We start from the raw sequence: 15,534 nt of genomic DNA on the forward strand, positions 1-15,534 counted from the left end.
GTCTCGATATTTGCCCTGAGACTCCTCAAGAAAAGGAAAGAATGGCTAGCTTTCTTTATGCAAATGCCATTGGAAGTCTCATGTATGCCATGATATGTACGAGGCCTGATATTAGTTATACTGTAGGACTAGTGAGTAGACACCAATTAATCCTAATTAGAAGCATTGAAGTGCTATCTAAGGAATTTTAGCATATCTAAAAGACACTGCAAATTATTCTTTATGTTATCAAAGAGGTGGTTTACGACTTGTTGGATATTCAGATGCTGACTGGGGTCGCAATTTGGATAAGCATAAATTGACTACAGGATATGCATTCTTGCTAAAAAAAAAAGAGTAATTATGTGGAGTAACAAAAAGCAAAAATGCACGACTTTCTCGACGATGGAAGCCAAATATATTGCATGTTCTACAGCAGCACAAGAAGCTATGTGCCTTAAGAAATTTGTGGATGACTTAAAGATTAATAATATCGCTACTAATCCAGTAACTATCGATTGTGATAGTCAAGCTGCTATCTTTTTCTTTAAGGACGCCAAATACCATAGCAAGTTAAAACACATTGAGATTAAATACATTTCATAAGAGATGTTTTAGTGAAAAAAAATAGTCATACAGTATATATCTACACATAACATGATAGCTAATCCACTCACAAAAGCTCTAATAAGGGATGTATTCACTTCTAATGCTAGATCGTTGGGGTTGTATAGATTGTAATCCTACATTGTTAAGATTTTTTTGTTTTTGTTAACATTTGTGCTACATGATTTTTTTCGAAAGGTAATGATATTTAAAGTTCTCTTAATTCAATTTAGTTTGAAAAAAGACATAATTACACACAGATGAGATTACGTCATCAGGTTATAACTGGCTCTCTTACGCGGACAGTCATCTCGATTGCTCTAAGAGCAAGTTGAGATGAGACAAATAGAATAATGAAACAATGTATTTGCTTAAGAGCCAAAAAGGTTATTCTACAAATTTTTGTCACCTTGACTAGAATTAACATGAGGTCGTAAATGATATTTCTCATAGACCGATTATGGTGTACCCCACCATCATAGAGACACGATTGAAGTCAGATGTGAATCTTATTTTGACGCTAAAAGAGAGTTTTTATTTTAAGAACTCAGGTCAGACACTGTAAAAGAGCGATTGGACTAAGATTTATACATTGAAATGGTATAATGAGACATACGCCCTAAAATGGAAGATTCATTGTAACGTGTGTATCATACCACGCGTACTTCGTGACCAAAATGGAAAATGAGAGAATCTCCTTCCTCATTGTGTAAGTTCCATATCATTTTTATAAGTTAGTCCTGGTATCCCTATAACTATCAACTATGTTTCTGAGATCTTTGATTAGTGTTCGCTATTTTAGCATGTTATCTATAACCTTGACATGATTCAGTCTATGAAACATGACTAGGAAAGTGTATTTTGGATTGATGGACATGAATATAATGAGTATGATGGGAAGATTTATTTAATTTTTGCTTTTATATAATTCACTGGTTGACCAAATGTATAATATCTTTGGGATATTACAATTGTGAATACATAAAAAGATTGTGCAATTTTAGCTTACCAAAGGTATTTAGTATGCTTGAGTTTTAAAGTAAATTAAATCTGGGATACAATGAACATATATTCAGATTCTCTTGCATAAAATTGCAATTGAGACATCTCTTGCCTATGTCAGCAATTGAGATATGTTTTTTGGCTTCTCGAATGAGTCTTTGGATATGTTCATGGTCACACAGTATATCTACCTGTATAGTTAGAGATATGTGGTTGTTCATTATTTTTCTGTTTAATACTCTATTGTTTTGATGTCATCCCATCATATGGGAGTAGGAGATGTTGGATGGACAGGTCGGCCATTGATGAGCATAATTTATATACATATTTTACCCTTAATTATATAATTGTTAGTTATTTTTATTTGTTATTTTTAATTAATTAAATTATTTTATTGAATAGGGGATTAATTAGAGATTATGGATAAAAAAGGACATAAGGGAGCTCAATTTTGGAAGCGTTGATTAATTGATTTTCAGAAGTAATTAGGCATACATGCATGTGGAAGTGAAGCCGAGGAAACTAAAGCTAGTAAATTAATTGATCTAGCACATGAAGAAGAATTTAAGCATAACATTGGCTTTAGCTTAGTTAAGTTACACGTGCATGGCATTGTAATATTTGAAAAGCAATTTAAAAGGACATGCACTTGGCTTTTATAATTGGAAAAGGAATCCTAAAGCAATTCTAAGGGTGATCACGTGTGAGAGCAAATCAAGTAAAAGGCCAAGCCTTTTGGCTTTAACATTTAAGAGGCGGGGCCCATTTCAAAGATTATAAAAGGGAGTTTTGGCTTTTGGAGAAGAAGGCAGCTGCCAAAGAGGAAGAAAAGTGCAGACGTAATTCGGGCAAAGGAGAAAAATAGCAGCAGCAGTTCAGCTTCCCATGGCTGAATTTATTTATTTTGTTGCTCCCAATTCAAATATGTCTAGCTAATTTTCTTATATTGAGGTTAAGGATGAAATCCTATTCAATATAATAATTATCTTTTTATTTATTTAATTCCCTATATATGTGCTCTAATGATTATGATTTTTATTTCACATGATTAATTGAATGTTATTAAAATCTTTTCATCAATTCTGATATGCATTATTGATTGTTAGGATTAATATTCGATTAAATCTATGCTTGGATCTATAAAGTTTATACATGATTATCTTTGATTTCGTGTCTTTCATTAAATTGTTTACACAGAGTGCTTAGGAAAACGTTGACTCTTTGTTATTCAATATGTTCACATGGAATGCTTAGATGTCATACTATTGAGCGGAAAAAGAACCTACATTAGATTAATTTTAATTGGGCTTATTGTTATATTTATGAGATAACATATATTGATTTCGAGTTGTCACTCTAAAATTAGGGATTAATTAATAATTAGATAATTACTATTTGAATAGTGGTGGATTCTGAAACCTTGGTAATTTTTATCTTATTGAATTCTCCTTTATTTTATTTGCTTCCTTAGTTTAATTGGTTTAATTTTCTTAGAAACTTAATTTGGTCAACTAGGTTAGAATTAATATTAATTTTAGATTTAAATTAGACTTTTCAATTTATAACAATCTCTGTGGGATCGACCTCGTTACCACTACTCTATTTCTAGATTTATGCGCTTGCGAGTATATTAAAATTTTCACAACAAGTTTTTGGCGCCATTGCCGGAGATTATGCTAGAAAGTCAGTTTAATCTAGGTTAATTTGATTCTTCCACTAGTTATAATTTAGGTTGTCTTTTATTTTATTTATTCAATTTTTATTTAAAAAAACAAAAAAAAATTAGTTTATTTTATTTTGAATTTATTGTTTAGTTGTTTGATTTCTTTTATTTAATTTTGTTTATTTTTATTATTGTTGTTTTATTTTTCTTCTTTGTCTAGTTAGTTTATGAGTGTTTGGGAACGCGATTCAACAAATTGTTTGGTAAAAAAAAGAGAGTAAAAAATTGATAGTAGTTGAGATAGTTCTTCAGAAGTGATGGATGACCCCAATAGATTATTGCCAATACTTCCACTAGTGCAAGCAGAGAAAACCCTTAGAGAATATTTTTCACCACTTGCAGCCAACCAACCATCTTGTAATGTGTTGCCACAAACTACAACAACACACTTTGAACTTAAGCCCTCTATCATTCAACTTTTACCATCTTTCCATGGGTTAGAGAGAGAGGATTATTTGCACATTAAGGAATTTTTTGACATATGCTTTACATTCCGTTTTCAAAATTTTAATGATGAGTCAATTAGGCTTCGTATGTTCCCTTTCTCGTTAAAAGACAAAGCAAAAGCTTGGTTGAATTCACTTCCTGCTAGGTCTATTACTACGTGGGATGAATTGAGTAATACGTTCCTCACCAAGTTTTTCCCTATGTCTAAAACAAATGCCCTTAGGAGAGAGATAAGTGATTTTTATCAAAGAGAGGGTGAGCAATTTTATGAGTGTTGGGAAAGATTTAATGATTTACTCCTTAAGTGTCCCCACCATGGTTTTGAGAAATGGAGACTTATACATGCTTTTATAATGGTTTAACTATATCAAATTGTCATATCGTAGAGTCTATGAATGGTGGGAGATTTTTGAACTTACATGAAGGGACTGGATGAGATTTCTTTAATTCACTTTCTGAGAATTCTCAACAATGGAATTTTTCAAATCAAAGGGAAAAATTATCTCAAGTTTCTAGAAAGGGTCTATACTTTGATGTGAAAGCCACTCTAGCTATACTTTCTAGGAAAGTAGATGCCTTAGCTCTGAACCAATCAATGAATCATCATCTTAGTGTAGCTAATGAAGTTTGTGCTCTTTGTTCTAACTTGTCTCATACAACATAGAATTGTCCATCATTACCAGCCTATCCAGAGGCTTATTTTGAGCAGGTACATGCCTTACAATTGTATGAAAAATCCTTCAATAGTCCATATTCATCCACATATAATCCTAATTGGAGGAATCACCCTAATTTTTCTTAGAAATAAAATCAACCTTTGTCAAACCAAGAAGGGCAACAATTTAACATGCCCAATCAATAATTTGTCCCTTCTAACCAAGTATATCCTCCTGCCCAATAACCTATGTCTCAATTTGTTGCACCCCAACAAAGAATGCCTTCTTTAGTGGATACACTTGAAAGTTTCATTCAGTCAATCCAACAAGCTTTTCAGTCAAACACTCAAGCTATTCTAAAGCTTGAACATCAATTGGGTTAATTAGCAACTACTGTAGCGGAGAAAGAAAAAAGAAAATTCCTCAGTCAACCAATTCCCAATCCTAAAGGAGTGCATGAAGTTGGATCGAGTTCAAGCCATCAGCATGAAGAAGCAAAATCTGTTATGACCTTGAGAAGAGGAAAATTATTTGACAACAAGGTGGAGGTTCAAACAAGAAAGACATATGAGCCTACATCTTCAGATCCAGTTCCATCACAAGATCCATCACCAAATGATCCAGAAGAGAATAGCCCACCAGCTTACATTCCCAAGGCTCCATTTCCTCAAAGGTTAACAAAGGTAAAGAAAGGGACTTCAACAGGTGAGATTATGGAAATCTTCAAGCAGGTAAGTATAAACATCCCTTTACTCGGTGCTATTAAGCAAGTTCCTTCATATGCCAAGTTTTTAAAAGATTTATGCATTAAAAAGAGAAATTTGCATGTCACCAAAAAGGCATTTTTAACTGAACAAACTAGCAATTTACTCCAATGTAAAATGGCACCAAAATTTAAGGATCCAGGTTCTCCTACTATCTCATGTGTTATAGAGAACCAATGTTTTGATAAAGCATTATTGGATTTGGGTGCTAGTGTTAATCTCTTGCCTTATTCTGTTTACATGCAGCTTGGACTAGGTGAGTTAAAATCAACTCCTATTATTTTGCAACTTGCTGATAGGTTAATGAAAATATCTCGTGGTATTATAGAGGATGTGTTGATACAGATTGATAAATTTTATTATCTTGTTGATTTTATCGTTATTTATATTCAGCATGTACAGGATCCTAAGAAACACACTCCAGTTATTCTAGGCCGTCCTTTCTTAGCTACAGCTGATGCTCTTATTAATTGCAGGAATGAAAACATGTAGCTATCTTTTGGAAACATGTAGCCCTATGCAAGTTGTTCCTAAGAAATCTGGTGTTACAGTAGTTACTAACGCTAATAATGAATTAATTCCCACTAGAGTAACTACAGGTTGGCGTGTTTGCATTGATTATAGAAAATTGACTTCATTCACAAGAAAAGATCATTTTCCTCTTCCATTTATTGATCAAATGCTTGATAGACTTGCAGATAATGATTTTTATTATTTTCTAGATGGATATTCAGGTTGTAATTAGATCCTTATAGCTCCAGAGGACCAGAAGAAAACTACTTTTACTTGTCCCTTTGGAACTTTAGCATCTAGGAGAATGCTATTTGGTTTATGCAATGCACCTGCTACCTTTCAAAGATGCATGCTTAGTATTTTTTCTAATATGGATGAGAGATTTCTTGAAGTATTCAAGGATGATTTTTCTGTTTATGGAGATTCTTTTGATGAATGTTTGCAGTATCTAACATTAGTTTTGCAAAGATGTAAAGAAAAGAACTTGGTTCTAAATTGGGAAAAGTGTCACTTCATGGTAAAACAAGGTATTGTCCTTGGTCATATAATTTCCAGCAAAGGTATAGAAGTTGGCAAAGCTAAGGTGGATTTAATTTTTAATCTTCCACATCCCAAATTCGTAAAAGAAGTAAGATCTTTCCTTGGACATGCTGATATTTATAGAAGATTCATTAAAGATTTTAGTAAGATTTCTAGACCCTTATGCAATTTACTTGTTAAGGATGCACCTTTTATCTTTGATGAATCTTGTCTTGATGCTTTTGCAAAGCTTAAGAAATTGTTGACTTCTTCACCTATCATTCAGCCACCTAATTGGGATTTGCCTTTTGAAATTATGTGTGATGAATCTGATTATGCTATAGGAGCAGTTTTAGGACGAAGATTAGATCGTGTGCCTTATGTGATTTATTATGCTAGTATGACACTCAATGATGCACAGTTGAACTATTCAACTACAAAAAACGAAATGCTAGCTGTGGTGTTTACACTTGATAAATTCATATCTTATCTTATAGGTTGTAAAGTGACTATTTTTACTGATCATGCTGCTTTAAAATATGTGCTTACTAAGAAAGATGCTAAGGCAAGATTGATTCGTTGGGTGTTGCTTTTACAAGAATTTGACATTGAATTTAGAGATAAAAAAGGTTCTGAAAATGTTGTGGCGGATCATTTATCTCGCCTTGATCTTAAATTTATTCCAGAATCTTTACCTTTGAATGAGTCTTTCCTAGATGAGCAACTTATGAGTGTAAATGTTGTACCATAGTCTTCTGATATAGTTAATTACCTTACTACAGGTCAAATCCCAGAGCACTGGACTAAGCAAGATAGAACAAAGTTCTTATCTAAAGTGAATGACTTCTTTTAGGATGATCCCTATTTATTTAAATATTGTGTTGATCAGATTATTAGGCGATGTGTTCCCGATAATGAAATTCAAAGTGTTATCTCATTTTGCCATGAACAAGCTTGTGAAGGCCACTTTAGTGTTAAAAAGACAGCAACAAAAATTTTACAGTGTGATTTTTATTGGCCTACTCTTTTTCATGACGCTTATTTTTTCTGTTCTTTGTGTGATAGGTGCCAACGTATGGGTAGCATTTCAAAGAGGAACATGATGCCACTCAATCCTATTCTTATGGTTGAGATCTTCGATGTATGGGGTATTGATTTCATGAGACTGTTTCCTTCATCTTTTGGTTATCAGTATAAATTGGTTGCAGTGGACTATGTGTCAGAGTGGGTTAAAACTATTCCATGCAAAACCAATGATCATAGGGTTGTAGTGAAATTCTTGAAGAGTAATATTCTGTCTCGTTTTGGTTTTCCTAAAACAATCATTAGTGATGCCGGTACCTATTTTTGCAATAAACCTTTCAAAACTCTTTTGAACAAATATTCCATTACACATAAGGTTGCCATCCCATACCATCCTTAAACCTATGGCCAAGTAGAGATTTCTAATAGAGAGATCAATCAAATCCTAGAAAAAACAGTTCGGCTAGATAGAAAGGATTGGTCTTTGAGACTTGATGATGCATTATGGGCATATAGGACTGCTTTCAAAACACCAATTGGGATGTCGCCTTATAGACTTGTGTATGGAAAAGCATGTCATCTGCCAGTAGAGTTGGAGCATCGTGCATATTGGGCTATCAAGAAATTCAATTTTGACATACAGCAAGCTGGTTCTAAGAGAATATTACAACTAGCAGAACTTGAAGAGATCAGGAATGATGCATATGATAATGCCAAGATTTACAAGCAACGTATGAAAGTCTTTCATGACAAGCACATTTTAAGAAAATCCTTTACACCAGGTCAGAAAGTACTTTTGTATAATTCTCGATTGCATCTTTTTCCAGGTAAGTTACTTTCTCGATGGTCTGGTCCTTTTATAGTTCGTACTGTCTTTCCTTATGGAGTAATTGAGATTGAAAATCCTAAAAATGGTGATTTATTTAAGGTCAATCGTCAAAGATTAAAACTATTTTTAGAGTTAAGAACACCAGAAGTTGAGGAGATGCTTTTAGATGATCCTATTTATCAGGATTAATTAAGTCTATCTTTGCATTCTTGTTTTATGTTAATAGTAGGTTTTTCTTTTCATTGTTTTTTTCTCTTTTCTAGTATTTTTCTTTTCTAATGTTTTCTTTTCATTTAACATTTTCTTTTAAGCTTTCCCAGCCCATACAGGTGTATTCTCTCCAACTTTCTTTTTTATTATTTATGTTTTTATTTTTCATCTTTTTGCATGCCTATCTTTTGTTTGTAAAACATTGAGGACAATATTTCGAATAAGTTTGGGGGCGGGAATAGTGTGTGCTTTGTTTGTTATTAAAAAAAATAAATAAAAATTAAATTTTTTTCAAAAATTCAAATTTTTTTTTTTCTTTTTGTTTTTATGTGAAAAGCCAATGATAAAAACTTGATTGATAATGACAATGGTTCTTAGAAAGGGTTGAATATTGTCTTAGTTTATACTTGATTCTTGTGTTTGTTCCTCTTGATTGAGATTCTTTACACATCATGAGCACTAATATCAGTTCTTTCATGATTTTGACTTGAAATTTGAGATTGACGCAGCCTGAGTTGAGAATTTTAGATAGAGTAAATGATTGTTTGTCTTGATTCTTATCTCCACAATACAAAATAGCATACACAGGCGCCAAAGTCAGAAATAGCTACCTATAACCCTTAAGAGTGAAGCTATCCTTGAGTAATTTGAGCCTATGTACCACAAGTATGTAGAGGATAATCTACCATGAGAAGAATGCTACCTTAAGGGGTAGAGTGAAAGCTCCTGACTATAGTTAAAAAAAAAGAAAAAAAAAAGAAGAGAAAAAGAAAAAATATCAAGTGCATGTGCTAAAAAAAAAATCAAAAGAAAATGCACACAAAAGCCTGTGAAAAAAAAAAATTGGAGATTAAGATGATAAGATTAGTTTGACCTACTCTTTTCTTTGTTTGAGGTGAATGCTTTTGATATTGAAGATTTTGGGAATGAATTTGATTGAATTGATTTCACACACACACTACAAGAATCGAAAGAGAGATGAGATTGATTATTGAATTAAAGTTAGAACATTGCCAATATTTGAAATTTTCTTTGAGCTATATAATTTTTGCAATCTTTGAGGCTATTTTTCATGTTTTATTTAAAGTTTTTTGTTCTTTTAATTTAATTTAATTTAATTTTTTTAAATGATGTTTGTGGGTATCATCACTGAAGCCCTCACGAGACTATAACTCGTCCACTAGGGCCGCCTAGGGGTTTAAAGGCTTGTTGCATACGCTAAATGCAATCGCGATCACCTGCGAAAGTGGTTTAGTTAGGATTTACTTTTTGTTTCGTTACTTTTGTTTTTGTTTTTAGTTTTAGTTTTGCTCGAGGACTAGCAAAATCTAAATTTGGGGGTATTTGATGAGCATAATTTATATACATATTTTACCCTTAATTATATAATTACTAGTTATTTTTATTTTTATTTTTAATTAATTAAATTATTTTATGGAATAGGGGATTAATTGGAGATTATGGACAAAAAAGGACATAAGGGAGCTCAATTTTGGAAGAGTTAATTAATTGATTTCAGAAGCAATTAGACATACATGCATGTGGAAGTGAAGCCGAGGAAACTGAAGCTAGTAAATTAATTGATCTAGCACATGAAGAAGAATTTAAGCATAACATTGGCTTTAGCTTAGTTAAGTTACACGTGCATGGCATTGTAATATTTGGAAAGCAATTTAAAGGGACCTACACTTGGCTTTCCTAATTGGAAAAGGAATCCTAAAGCAATTCTAAGGGTGATCACGTGTGAGAGCAAATCAAGTAAAAGGCCAAGCCGTTTGGCTTTAGGATTTAAGAGGTGGGGCCCATTTCAAAGATTATAAAAGGGAGTTTTGGCTTTTGGAGAAGAAGGCAGTCGCCAGAGAGGAAGAAAGAGTGCAGACGCAATTCAGGCATATGAGAAAAATAGCAGCAACAGTTCAGCTTCCCATGGCTGAATTTATTTATTTTATTGCTCCCAATTCAAGTATGTCTAGCTAATTTTTTAATACTGAGGTTAAGGTTGAAACCTATTCAATAAAATAATTATCTTTTTATTTATTTAATTCCCTATATATGTGCTCTAATGATTATGATTTTTATTTCACATGATTAATTAGATGTTATTAAAATCTTTTCATCAATTTTGTCATGCATTATTGATTGTTAGGATTAATATTCGATTAAATCTATGCTTGGATCTATAAAGTTTATACATGATTATCTTTGATTTCGTGTCTTTCATTAAATTATTTACACAGAGTGCTTAGGAAAACTTTGACTCTTTGTTATTCAATATGTTTACATGGAATGCTTAGATGTCATACTATTAAGCAGAAAAAGAACCTACATTAAATTAATTTTAATTGGGCTTAATTGTTATATTTATGAGATGGCATATATTGATTTCGAGTTGTCACTCTAAAATTGGGGATTAATTAATAATCAGATAATTACTATTTAAATAGTGGTGGATTCTGAAACCTTGGTAATTTTTATCTTATTGAATTCTCCTTTATTTTATTTGCTTCCTTAGTTTAATTGGTTTAATTTTCTTAGAAACTTAATTTGGTCAACTAGGTTAGAATTAATATTAATTTTAGATTTAAATTAGACTTTTCAATTTATAACAATCCCTGTGGGATCGACCTCGTTACCACTACTCTATTTCTAGATTCGTGCGCTTGCGAGTATATTAAAATTTTCACAACAGCCATGATGGACTGACCTGATCTGACCCAAATATGGTAATTTCCAAGTAGTTACCATACACTTTGGTTCATGGGAGTTTAGAGGGAATCAACTTCCTTAATCGTTGTTTAGATAAAATAAAATAACAATAAATCTATCGAAGGTAGAGACTTGTCTTACTCCTTCCTCAATTTTTTCTCTTATTCAATATACAAAAGAATATAGAACAACCCGTTTAAAGAGGCATTTATATTGTGGTATACAGGAGGATTTCCATCTGTGATCTCTTTCCGACCATTGACATGATCCAACACTTAATTATTCCACTGCCTAGAAAAAGGTATGTCTTATTGAATTCCTTTAATTTTTCCATCAATATAATTAAAATCCCTAGCATTATTGATATAAATATCTGAACTAATCAATAATCATGATTAATTAAATTTAAATTTATTATTTGGAAAAATTATAAGCGCTCCCCCCGCCCCCAACCCCAAAATATAAGTAAGAAGTACTTGTACCCAAACTTAAATGGGTAATGATAAACCCCTTTACATTGACAAAAGGTAACATATTCTGTTAATTATAATAAAAGTCTATATTGCCCCTAATCAATTTAAGTTATTTTAGCAACTGCAAAATTCACAAAAATGAAATATTATACTTCTTCTTCATGAGTTGAATGACATGGCTGCAAATTTATGATATTTGCATTCTCAATCTCATCTTTATTGAATTCACAATAGCATCACCATTTGGCTTACCATCTAATTGTTGGGAATATATGCTTTCTAAAGCATATTATCTAATAAATTTTCTTGATTAACAAAATTAATAAGATATTCGTGGAATCTCTTCAGTGCATAAATAATTTGAATAAGATTTATTTAATCATAATTTTATGTATTTATGTGATCACCAGTTGATCGCACAATACATAAATACAAATTATCTTATTATTAAATAAGTTGAGTTTGAAGTTGATAAATAGAATTGAGTGCTCTATTTATATTTAGACTATAATAAATTTGTTGAAAGTTTTATCTTAATCATTTATAAATTTACTGATGTAGTTTGACAACATTCAATTAAATCACATATATCATTCAATAACCTTGAAATGACTGTCGGATTTATTAAATCTCATAGGCATTGATTTTACAATAATCTCGATCTCGAGTTAACTATAGTTTAATGATTATGATTGTTTTTTCATTTGAGTTACTAATGGGCGCTTTATAGTCAATATTACCCGATATCTTGGAGGGAGTAATTATGAATAGTGAAGTTGTAGATTAACAATATAGAATTTGTATAACACATTTCTTAATAGGTTTTGGTATTTGCTTATAGAATTTTTTGGCTATAGTGTGTCAACATAAGTAGTATGTTAAAAATGATTATTAGAGAAAACTAGAAAGTATTAAGAAACAAGATATAATTAAATTGATTGGATAATTGAAGTATCAATTTAATTAATGACAAGGTACAAAGGGTTGTTTATTAAGGAAATCAATGTGGCATAAATCAAATTATTATTTAATAACATTATCTTAAATAGTATATAATTACAAAAGTTAGTTCTAATCTTTTATCGGAGTATATATAGAATTAAATAATCATGATAGTTTAATTTCAAGGCTAATTTATTTTTACAACCACTATTCTATGTATCCAAATGATCTCTAGGTTAGCTGATGAGCATAATTTATATACATATTTTACCCTTTATTGTATATTTGCTAGTTAATTTTATTTGTTATTTTTAATTAATTGAATTGTTTTATTGAATAGGGAATTAATTGGAGATTGAAAATAAAAAGTGCAAAAAGAATAATAATTTGGAGAAATATTAGTTGAAGCTGTGATAGAGTTAAGAGCCAAGAGCAATTTGCATTGAAAAAGAATTTCAATTCTCCAATTGAGTTGCACGTCCATGGCATTGCAAAAGGGGAAAGCAATTTAAATGGGGCCCACACTTGACTTTCAAAAGTGGAATTAATGGCTGGCGTTATTATGGAAGCTTTGTTTCATAATTGGAAAAGGATTTTAATTAGTAGACAAAGAGGATTCGGTGGCTAAGCATTATAAAAGAGAGTTTTGGCTTTTGAATGAGAGGGCCATGTGAGGAAGAAGAGAACTGCAGACGCAATGATTCAAGACAAAGGAGAAAATCTGCAGCAATTCGGGTTCCCCATGGTTGAATTTATTTATTTTGTTGCTCCTAATTCAAGTATGTCTAGCTAATTTTCTTACACTGAGGTTAAGGATGAAACCCTATTCAATGAAATAATTATCTCTTTTTATTTAATTAATTCCCTATATATGTTCTTTAATGATTATGGTTTTTATTTCACATGATTAATTGGATGTTAATAAAATCTTTTCATCAGTTCTGTCATGCATTATTGATTGTTAGGATTAATATTCGATTAAATCTATGCTTGGATTTATAAAGTTTATACATGATTATCTTTGATTCTATGTCTTTTATTAAATTGTTTACATAGAGTGCTTAGGAAATTTTGACTCTTTGTTATTCAATATGTTTACATGAGATTCTTAGATGTCATATTATCAAGCAGAAAAAGAACCTACATTAGATTTAATTACTTGGGCTTTGTTATTCAATATGTTTACATGAGATTCTTAGATGTCATATTATCAAGCAAAAAAAGAACCTACATTAGATTTAATTACTTGGGCTTAATTGTTATATCTATGAGATGACATAGATTGATTTCGAGTTGTCACTCTAAAATTGGGGGTTAATTAATACTTAGATAATTACTAGTTGAATAGTGGTGGATTCTGAAACCTTGGTAATTTGTCTTATTGATTTCTCATTTGCTTTAATTGTTTTCTTAGTTTAATTAGTTTAATTTCTCTTAAAACTCAATTTGCTCAACTAGGTTAGAATTAATATTAATTTTAGATTTAAATTAGACTTCTCAATTTATAACAATCCCTGTGGGATCGACCTCGTTACCACTATTCTATTTCTAGATCCGTGCGCTTGCGAGTATATTAAAATTTTCACAACAAGTTTTTGGCGTCGTTGCCGGGGATTGTGCTAGAAAGTCAGTTTAATCTAGGTTAATTTGATTCTTCCACTAGTTATAATTTAGGTTGTCTTTTATTTTATTTATTCAATTTTTATTAAAAAAACACAAAAAAAATTTTAATTTTATTTTATTTTGAATTTATTGTTTAGTTGTTTGATTTCTTTTATTTAATTTTGTTTATTTTTATTATTGTTGTTTTATTTTTCTTCTTTGTCTAGTTAGTTTATGATTGTTTGGGAACACGATTGAAAAAATCGTTTGGTAAAAAAAAAGAGTCGAAAATTGATAGTAGTCGAGATAGTTCTTTAGAAGTGATGGATGACCCCAATAGATTATTGCCAATACTTCCACCAGTGCAAGCAGAGAAAACCCTTAGAGAATATTTTTCACCACTTGCAGCCAACCAACCATCTTGTATTGTGTTGCCACAAATTACAGCAACATACTTTGAACTTAAGCCCTCTGTCATTCAACTTTTGCCATCCTTCCATGGGTTAGAGAGAGAGGACCCATATTTGCACATTAAGGAATTTCTTGACATATGCTCTACATTCCGTTTTCAAAATTTTAATGATGAGTCAATTAGGCTTCCTATGTTCCCTTTCTCATTAAAAGACAAAGCAAAAGCTTGGTTGAATTCACTTCCTGCTGGGTCTATTAGTACATGGGATGAATTGAGTAATAAGTTTCTCACCAAGTTTGTCCTTATGTCTAAAACAAATGCCCTTAGGAGAGAGATAAGTGATTTTTATCAAAGAGAAGGTGAGCAATTTTACGAGTGTTGGGAAAGATTCAATGATTTACTCCTCAAGTGTCCCCACCATGGTTTTGAAAAATGGAGACTTATACAATGCTTTTATAACGGTTTAACCATGTCAAATCGTCATATGGTAGAGTCTATGAATGGTGGGAGATTTTTGAACTTACATGAAGGGGCTGCATGGGATTTCTTTAATTCACTTTCTGAGAATTCTCAACAGTGGGATTTTTTAAATCAAAGAGAAAAATCATCTCAAGTTTCTAGAAAGGGGTTATATGAAGTTAAGGATGATTTTGATGTGAAATCCACTCTAGCTACACTTTCTAGGAAAGTAGATGCCTTAGCTCTGAACCAATCAATGAATCATCATCCTAGTGTAGCTAATGAGGTTTGTGCTCTTTGTTCTAACTTGTCTCATACAGCACAGAATTGTCCATCATTACCAGCCTATCAAGAGGCTTATTCTGAGCAGGTACATGCCTTACAATCATTTGAGAAAACCCCCAATAATCCATATTCACCCACATATAATCCTAATTAGAGGAATCACCCTAATTTTTCTTGGAAACAAAATCAACCTTTGTCAAACCAAGGAGGACAACAGTTGAACATGCCCAATCAACAATTTGTCCCTCCTAACCAAGTACATCCTCCTGCCCAACAATCTATGTCTCAATTTGTTGCACCCCAACAAAGAAAGCCTTCTTTAGAGGATACGCTTCAAAGTTTCATTCAGTCAACCCAACAAGCTTTCAGTCAAACACTCAAGCT

At 31.8% G+C, this 15,534-nt stretch overlaps 2 non-coding genes across 2 annotated transcripts; both read right to left on the bottom strand.

Moving 5' to 3' along the window:
• Positions 1–3,972: 3,972 nt before the first annotated feature.
• On the bottom strand, positions 3,973–4,079 carry LOC112099351. The gene has a single exon (XR_002906155.1). It is a non-coding gene; the product is annotated as a small nucleolar RNA R71 (small nucleolar RNA).
• A 10,646-nt stretch (positions 4,080–14,725) lies between these two features.
• LOC112099349 lies at positions 14,726–14,832 on the bottom strand. Its single transcript, XR_002906153.1, has one exon. It is a non-coding gene; the product is annotated as a small nucleolar RNA R71 (small nucleolar RNA).
• Positions 14,833–15,534: the final 702 nt, after the last annotated feature.

The sequence above is a fragment of the Citrus clementina genome, unplaced genomic scaffold (assembly GCF_000493195.1).
Source record: "Citrus clementina cultivar Clemenules unplaced genomic scaffold, Citrus_clementina_v1.0 scaffold_4, whole genome shotgun sequence".
In the NCBI taxonomy this organism is placed as follows: domain Eukaryota; kingdom Viridiplantae; phylum Streptophyta; class Magnoliopsida; order Sapindales; family Rutaceae; genus Citrus; species Citrus x clementina.